Genomic DNA, 9,138 nt, shown 5'->3' with positions numbered 1-9,138 from the left:
TCACCACTTTTATTTAAAGCAAAGAGTAGCATAGAAAATACAAACCACTTAATACATATGTATCTAGGTTTTTTCATGTAAAATATACCTTCGAGATTATTCCATATGAATTCCTAAGTTTTCCCTTTCTATCTTATAGTTGCATAATACTGAGCCAAATATTGTCAATTATTTAACAAGTTCTCCCTGATGGATGTTTTAATTTATTTTCCACACTATGCTGCATTAGTAAACTTACACATATTGCAAATCTGTGAGCATACCACAAAATACCCTTACAAATGGAATTGTTGCATCAAAAGGTATGTGAATTTATAATTTTGATAGGTATTGCCAAATTGTTTTCAATGGAGTTTGTACCAAATAACATTCCAGCCAGCAATGGATGAGAGTCTTGATGGCTGGTGACACTGATGTATTCCCTTTCAGGCTTAGTTTTCTTAACCACCTTCAGATCATATGGCACACACAGTTTGATTTTTTTCCTTTGTAAAACTATTTTATTCTCCAAGTAGAAAGAAGTGATCTATTCTTTCCAAAAAAGTGATCTACTATTTCCATCATACTCTTTTCCATGTTTCATGCATAGTTGACACCACCCAAGGTTATAAAAAGCTGAGCCATATTATAGTTTCCTTTTATATTTTATTTTCCTGTTTCTAGAACTTAGTAAGTCCAAATATTTAGTAAGCAGGATTTAGCCAGGTAACCAATCATATTTACACTGGAAACAATGAGGCCATGTTCAGAGCCAGGCCACTTATCTTTGCATTAGATGGAGGGAAAGAGCAGAAGTCAGCAGCAGGGCAACAGCAAAACATTGAGGGATAGTGCTTCTGCTTGTGCTGGACAGATCATTTCCCATGATTACGGTGATCTAGGATGTGAAGTGTGAGAAAAGAGAGATGTTTAAAATGCAATGATAAGCACTTTTTACTTAGCTTTGCTCAAATCTGCTCACACACACACACATTCTAAAAAAACAAAGCTGTTTTCATTTTATTTTTTAAATACAAAATATTCAAGAATACCACTCATCCATAAATACTTTCCTAAATTTTAAAAATTGTGTACTGTTTGTAATTTACTTTTCCTCATCTAATGTATCAAAATAATTTTATCATGCCATTAAATAGTCTTCTCCAGCATTTTTAATAACTGCAATGTATCCATCATAGGGTGAACATATATTTATTTAACCAATCCTCTAACGTTTTAATGTTTGGAGTAGGATTTTGTTTTTTATTTTAGAAGCTGTGACATCAGCATATTACCTGGGACAAATGGGTCATTTTCCTACTCATATTCCCCATAACAATATCTTATGAAAATAATTTTAGGTTTCTTATTATTTGCAAAGGACAGCTTTATATGCATTACGGGAAGCAGAGCTAAACCATTCATAAAAGAATTGTATTCTGTTTAGAAATCCAGATTATTGACAAATTTAACAAGATAATTAACATACAAGGCAGTGTGGGCTTGTCCCAATGAATGATACAGTCAATAAGTGAAAGGATTAAGAAGGAGAGATTACTGGGTTTCAGTGTGTCAGGAAAGGCTATATGTAGACAGTGATACTCAACCTGTACTGTGACTCATCTGGGCCTCACCCCCAGAGATTCTGATTACACTGGCCTGGGTGGGGTTCACACATATGCATTTTAATAGCCATCATGAGGCCACTGGTGTAGAAGATGTACTTGTACGAATCTTGAAGGATAGGTAGATTCACATAGAAAAAAATAGGGTGCTGGATATTATAAATGGGCAGAGAAGGTTGTGAAGATCTATATAAACAATGGACAGAGATGAGAAATATTCATGCAGAAATATAGACTCTTGGAATTTAGAACTGCGAGGAACACAAAGACAGTCAAATCACTGCTCACATACCTTTCTAGTTCCCTTTAGATGACCCAGTATTTCACAGGAACTTTTACCTACAGAATCTTATCTGACTTTCATACTTACTCTGTGGGGTAGGAAGAGATGATTAACCCTGTGTTACAGTTGAGGAAACCCCAACAATTCTTGGCCAAAGACTAATATTGGACTCTGCACAGACTTAGTAGAAGTGAGAAAAAGAGTAGAAAGATAATTAGGGGAATTTCCATTTTCCATGATGGCAGGCTATGTTATTTGGGCTATATTTCTACTGAAGACAACTTAAAATGATATAGTATGAAAAAAACTTAAATGTTATTGAAGAGATAACTTTTTCAAAATTATTGAAGAGATAACTTCTTAAAAGTTATTGAAAAGAAAGCTCAAAATTAAGAAGTCAAGAAACAAGAAGGAGGTGGCAGGCCATAGTTCACTCTTGCCTGGGGTATTTGCAGATCTGGCTGGAAACAGTGGAGAAATTGAGCTGAGACTCAAAAGGGCAGACTGAACCAGAGTATACCTGCTTTCCTTATTTTTTTTTTGCTTCCCTTTTCTTATTTCCCTTCAAGTGGGAGGAGTTTGGGGTGGAGTGGGGAAAGAGAACTTGAGTTTGGAAAATGAATGCTGACCTTATGAACACTTGCAGCTCAAGTTAACACTATCAGGCACTAAAATATATTTACTTTTAAATGGTTACAGATTCTTGGTATACAGGTGCTTGGCATTTGCAAATGCGAAGCCTCTCTGGAGGAAAGAATTCTTATCCTCAGCCTCTGGAAAATTTCACAAATAAACTTTCAAGGGAAAAATGTAGCACAAAATCAAAGATAAATTAGCACAACAAGGAAATAAAGTGCAATGAACTAATAGAAAAACCAGCATAAACTAGCCCCCAAAGACCTCAAATGCTAGAAAGAGATTTTTAATGATAATTATGTATAAAAATTTTGACAAGCTTAAAAATATCTTCAGGGAACAGGAAACTGTAACAAGTGGAATAATAGATTTGTAAAAGAACCAAATAAAGCTTCTACACATGAAAAAATAATATAACCCAAATTAACATTTCAGTAAAGTGGGTTTTAGAGTAGATTGAACACAGAAGAGAAAATGATAGACCTGGAAGATAGGTCAGAAGATTTTATATAGAATGAGAGAGAGAGAAATATAGAAATTAAGGAAGAGAGGATAAGAGATTTCAGGGCAGAGTAAGAAGGTTCCAGAAGGAGAGAGAGCATTGGCAGAGGCTGTATTTGAAAGGATTATGTTTGAGAGTTCTCCAGAAAGGTGAACCGTATCAATCTACAGATTCAAGAAGCTTAATGAACTCCAAGGAAGATAAACAAAAAGAAAACCATAACTAAACACATCACAGTAAAACTGCAGATAATCAAAGAGAAAGAGAATATTTTAAAAACATACACCCAGAGAGACAGAGAGAGATTACCTTCAAAGTAGCCAAAGTCAGATTGATAGTTAACTTCATTAGCAAAAAATAGAAACCAAAAGAATATGGAAGGACTTCATTAATTTATTGAAAGAAAATAATTGCAAACCTAAAATTCTATGCTGAATAGAAACATGTATAAAGAATGAAGATAAAATAAACACATTTTCAGATCAAGAAAAAAAAAGAGTTCATCACCAGCAAACATCAATAAATTAAATGATAAAAAGAAGTGATACACATATGTATATGAATGAATTCTGCATCAGGCAGCAGAATTTGTCCTCTAGTTACCCCTCCTTCTCTGTTTTTCTCTTCCTGCTTTTTAACATCCTATAAAACAATGTCTTGTGTAAAACATCTGTGTGTAATATCTAGAGGGGTTCCTGTTTTCTGCTCTGCTTCATGATCTTCTGCTGTTCTTTCTCGGTTCTTCTCCATGTGCCACTTCCTGGACCAGCTTGGCTTCCTCAGGCTCCAGGCCCTTCAGCTATATCTTCAGTCTCTCCCTCTCATTCTCACTCTTCCACTCCCTGATCTCCAAACAGTGTTTGCAGTTCTGACTCTCATATTCTGTGACACAGAGGAGTGTCCGGCCACTCTAAAAGGTCACTGGTGTCCTCCTCACACAGTGGACGAGCCAGGTATTTTTGGACTGAGAGGATATAAAAAAATGTCCCTGGTGATCTTTGGTTTTCCCTAAAACAAACCTTATTCAGGATAAAGCTATTGGGATATTCTGCAGGTATTATCCCCAGTTTGGGGGCATGGTCTGTGAGAGATACCACCCAGTAGCTAGTTGGCACCTTGTCTCCCTCTCAGGCCTGAGCTGTGGCGAATGACGGAACTACTATGTTTGGGGTGGTGCCAGAGTCCAGTGACTCCATGAACTCGTCCATTTTTGGAGTCTGACTAATGTACTGCCTTCCAATGAAGCACACAGAGCTCCCTGATGTCAGCAGCACTCTCATCTCCATTCCAAACCTTCTCCATCCCCCCAGCTTCTCATCTCTTTATGCCCTCTTAGAAGCTTCTTCTAGAACATCATACCTCTAGGATACAAGTCTAACTTTGTCACTCTCTTCCTTAAAATCTTTCATTTACCTAGATGGGATTAGTACCTTTAGTAACTTCAGGACATTAACCTTTATATAAAGGATATTAAAAACTTCCAATAACTTTCTTTCTTAGGCAGAGTGAGCTTTCTAACATGGAACCTGAACCATGGCACTCCAGACCTTAGAAGCATATACCATCCCTTCCAGTCTTCTCAGGATAAAATTCACTCTTCTTAACTGTCCCTCAAGGCCCTCACCTCCTATCTAGCCTCATATGGCACTGTTCCTTACGTGTTCCACTCACTCTCAAAGTTCCAGCCACACTGGAATGATTTTAGTTCTTCAAATATTCCATCCTGTTTTCTGTACCTAGAATATCTTTCCTTCTCTTCTTGGTCTAATTATTTCTCACCATATATTTGCTTCAACATCACATCCTCCAGGAATTATTCCTGGACTCCAAATTTGACTGGATGCTATAAGTACTTATCTAGAGCACCGTATCCCCTTATCACACTGCACTGTAATGTGCTGACCCATTGTGAGCGTACAATAGAAACCTGTTTCATGAAATAAAGTTTAATATATGTATTTTACTATGCACCTATCATATGTCACTCTCTAGCACTGACATGACAACATCAAGCTTTTACAAGGCACCATTTACATATGTATATATAATATATATTAGCTAATATGTGTGTACATATTTGTACACACATATTAGCTAATATCTATATCTATCTATCTATCTATCTACCTATCTATCTATGCAGCTTAGTTAAGCACTATATTTGGCAGATACTTACTCTAAAGCGGAGAGACTTTCTGGGTTATGGTATACCATATTGGGGTATAGATCACAAGAGCAAGGACCAAACCTCTGCGCACTTCATAAGGAAAGAGGTAATTATTTCAGCCCAAATACCCATACTGACCAAGTGGCTACAGTAAAGGTGGAGAGCCACAAGGCCATTCTCCCTCGAGTCCAGCAGGAGACAGAGTGAAGCTGGAAGGCTAGAGCCAGCCACAATCACCACTGGCCCAGGGAGGCAGAGGGCCAAAGGCAGGCAGAGAAGAAAGGGTGAACAGTGAAGAAACATGCATTTATTGGTGAAAAATAAATCACAGAAAACATAGGATGTGGTTGGTGGAGGAGTAGGCTAGGTGTGCTTTTAAAAAGTATGTGGTTGATGAAATATGGCCACAGATTCTGAATTGAAGTATTTTCCGTCAAGAGGTGCTCTTTCCCCCGCCTCCTTAATCTGGGCTTTATCAAAGAATGTGGCAGAAATGACTCTAGGCAGGTGTCCAGAGCCAGAGCTACAAGAGGACTTGCATTTTCCCCTTTGCCCCCTTGGAATGCAGCCCTGAAGCCCCCATTTGAGGAGCTGACCTAGCTTTCTGAGGATAAGAGGCAAAGTGAGTGGTCCAAGCCACCAGCAAATAGCCAGAACCAAAGGCTGGGCCTGGTGACAGCGGAGGGCAGCTCTTCTCAGAACTTCCAGCTTCGGATCCTCCAGATGAGTGAGTGAGCCCAGGTGAAAACAGCAGAGGAAACTCCAACCAATCCACAGAATCATGGGAATTTCCATGATTTCTCCATGGAAATAATAAAGCCTTGTTTTATGTCACTGAAACTTAAAGTGGTTTGTCATGCAGCAATAGTGAACAACAAAGTTGTGTTTTGTGTCCTTTTTCTTCTTGGTGGTAAAGGCCTGAACGGAAAATAAAACAGAAGAAATTGACGGGAGGGAACATCAAAAACAGGTTGAGTACAGAAGAAATAGTTCCTGAGGAATCTTGTCTTGAATCTTCCTACTTCTACCCTCTGTATTCCCACCCCTCTAGTCATTTCTACCTCCATTCTGGTGGCTAATGGATACTTTTCATTGTTGTTATTTTTAGTTTAATTGAATGTAATGTAATCATCTAAAATAATAGTTCAGTTTAATTTGGTTTAATGTTACAGTGTTCATTGTTCAAGAGAAATTGGCCCAGATTATTCTGTGGGGGTGGTAAAGAAATGGTCAAATGAAATAACTGAAGACTGGGTATAAATGAAAGCAAGACTCATTAGAGACTCCAGGGTCTAGAGAAAGGACTAAAAGAAAGTAGCTACCAATAAATTATTTGGTGAACCTTTATTATGTGCCCATTGTAAATAGAGCCACTGAAAACATCCTGCTCCAAACAGAAAAGCCAAAACATGTAGGGAAGAAGCATCAGTAAAAATACTGGAAATCAAAACATCACAGCTCACTTTCCTGCAAAGTGTACAAGCTCTCCCCCAGATGTATGCAGGGCTGGCTCCTTCTCCTGTGGACTCATTTCAATTGTCACTCCTCAGCGAGGTCTCCCTGACCACCAAGGTAAGGTATCTCCCCATCTCTGTCCCAGGACCCTGTCTCCTGGCCTTCATACCACTTACAATGCTTCTCTGTGTTTTCTTTCCTCCTTCACTGGAGAGAGCTGCATGAGGCTGAGCCCTTATTTGTCTTGTTTGCTGCTGTAGCTCCAGCTCTTTGAAGTGCCTGGCACACAAGAGATGCTTAATCAATGTTTACTCACCATAAGTGAATAAAAAACAAAAAAAAACAAATTAATAAAGGGAAACTTCACTAAAATGGAGTCAGGAGGCCAGAGGGGGAGCTCTCACTCAATGTCAATACAGATCCCAACAGAAAGAGATGGTATCTTGCATCTCCTGCAGGAAGTGACACTACTATCACCAGCAAGATTTTCTTCTCACAACAGCTCAGCCAATGAAAGACGGTCACAACTCAGACAATATTTGTTCATAACAACCCCTCCTAACTTCCCCTTCTCCTCTATAAAAGACTTCCCTCTCCTTTGTTTTACCAGACTTGCATGTGGTTTGCCATAGTTGCACGTCCCAAACTACAATTCTTTGCTGCTCAGGAATAAACCCATTTTGTTGTTAAAAAAAAAAATTATCCTTTTTCATGAAATTACTTTTTCCTTCTCCAAACCCAGTTCAGACTGCACTTCCCTGGAAGCTCTCCCTCCTTCGGGCTCCCCCACGCTCCCCGTTAACTATTTTTATGTGACCAAGCTCCTCCGCAGTTCTGTGTTCACAACTCTGTCTCCCATGCGGGGTAGTAAGCAAGTGTAACTCAGCTTCAATTCAAGCACTACTAGGTCCTCACCAAGTGAAGAAAGGAAGACTGGTAGAGGGGATAGGCCAGTCTACGCCAGTCTGCCTGATTTCAAAACCTGGTTTTGCTGCTTGCTAGTTGTTAGGTGAGTTTCTTGACCTTTCTCTGACCCAATTTCCTCATCCTTAAAATGAGAGTAATAATACTTAACAGATAAAATGATTATGAGGACTTAATACAAGTAGAGTGCATTGAACAATGCCTGGCCCATAATAAGGATTTTTTTTTAACATCATTAACTTGGAATCTTTATTCTTGATGATTTTGTAATAGGCTTACCCTTAGTTTGGTTAAGCAAACTCTCATTTGGCTATGAGAACTCATTCAAATTTGCTAGAGAAACTATGATGATAAAATGATACAGCAAGCTGGGAAAAATACCCATGAAATAACACAACTTTTTGTAAAACTGTCAGGTTTCAATTCCAGTAACCCATAAGACAGGTCTTAAAGCCTGTTCATAATCACATCATTCCAAAATGAGGAGCTATTGCCAGAAACATTTTATGGGGTGGGAAAAGGAATAAAAGATGGTCAGTGCTGATAAATACTGGTTTAATGATACAGTGCTCTTCACAGACGGCTACAGAGACTGTAAACTATTATCCAGAAACATACAACCATACAACACAGACCACTTAGCCAGACCTAAATTAAACTGGCTTCTTGTAACTACCCTGTAAACACTACAGCTCTTCCTCCATCCAAAAATGACCCTAATCTCACATGAAAACAGTTACTGTAGGGGAATCAGAAACCCAGCTTTGTGGCCAAAAGTAAAAACCAAAGGAAAAATAGCAATTCAGTGGTTAGCTGGTGAAAGCGGGAAACCTGGTGCCCTTCACTGCGCTGCTTTGCTCTTCTTACTCTGGCTCTTTTTCAGCCCATCCATGTTAGCTCTCAATAGGTTTGAACAAGCCATCTGAAACGTATTCACTTCTTTGGAGCTCACCACAGTGCTGATCTTTTTCCCATCAGTAGCTCTTAACAGACACTTGTTTTCTGAGGGCTCAAAGCCCTCCACAGAACCCTTCCTTGGAATGGGTTTAGTTCGACCATCATACTTCTTCAGGTGATGCACACGCTGCCCGACAACCGGCGCTTCTGGTAGAGCCTGGTCAGCTCTGTCAGGAACTGCTCTCTCTCCAGAAGCACCATCCTGGCGCTGCTGGCTCCACTCTGTCAGCATAAGCCCCAAGCCCCATAATAAGGATTTAAACACAATTCATTATTTAAAAAATTCTATTGCAAGGAAAACTAATCATTTAAATTATTTGAAACTGAGCAGTAACAATTTTGGCATAAATCTGTGTGGCATAGACAGACTAAAAGAATATAAGGGGAAATAACCGAGTCAAGTGAATGCTGTGGAAATAACAATAATCTCTTTAATGACACAGATAAGACCACTTCCCCTCGGTGCCCATCCCCCCACCATCCCCACCATGAGGCAGTTCACACTGGTTGCATTAAGCTCCACGGAGACTATCCACACATCTCAGGTTCTCCATGCCCTAGCATACACGTGACTCCTGCCCACAACAGGGAGATCAAATCCCTCAAGGGA

General features: G+C 39.2%; 1 pseudogene; it reads right to left on the bottom strand.

The window, feature by feature from the left end:
• Positions 1-8,322: 8,322 nt before the first annotated feature.
• On the bottom strand, positions 8,323-8,729 carry LOC125965220 (signal recognition particle 14 kDa protein-like; annotated as a pseudogene).
• Positions 8,730-9,138: the final 409 nt, after the last annotated feature.

The sequence above is a fragment of the Orcinus orca genome, chromosome 1 (assembly GCF_937001465.1).
Source record: "Orcinus orca chromosome 1, mOrcOrc1.1, whole genome shotgun sequence".
NCBI classification, from domain to species: Eukaryota; Metazoa; Chordata; class Mammalia; order Artiodactyla; family Delphinidae; genus Orcinus; species Orcinus orca.
Note: the sequence above shows the minus strand (reverse complement) of the source record. Positions and strands in the feature narration are given on the sequence as shown.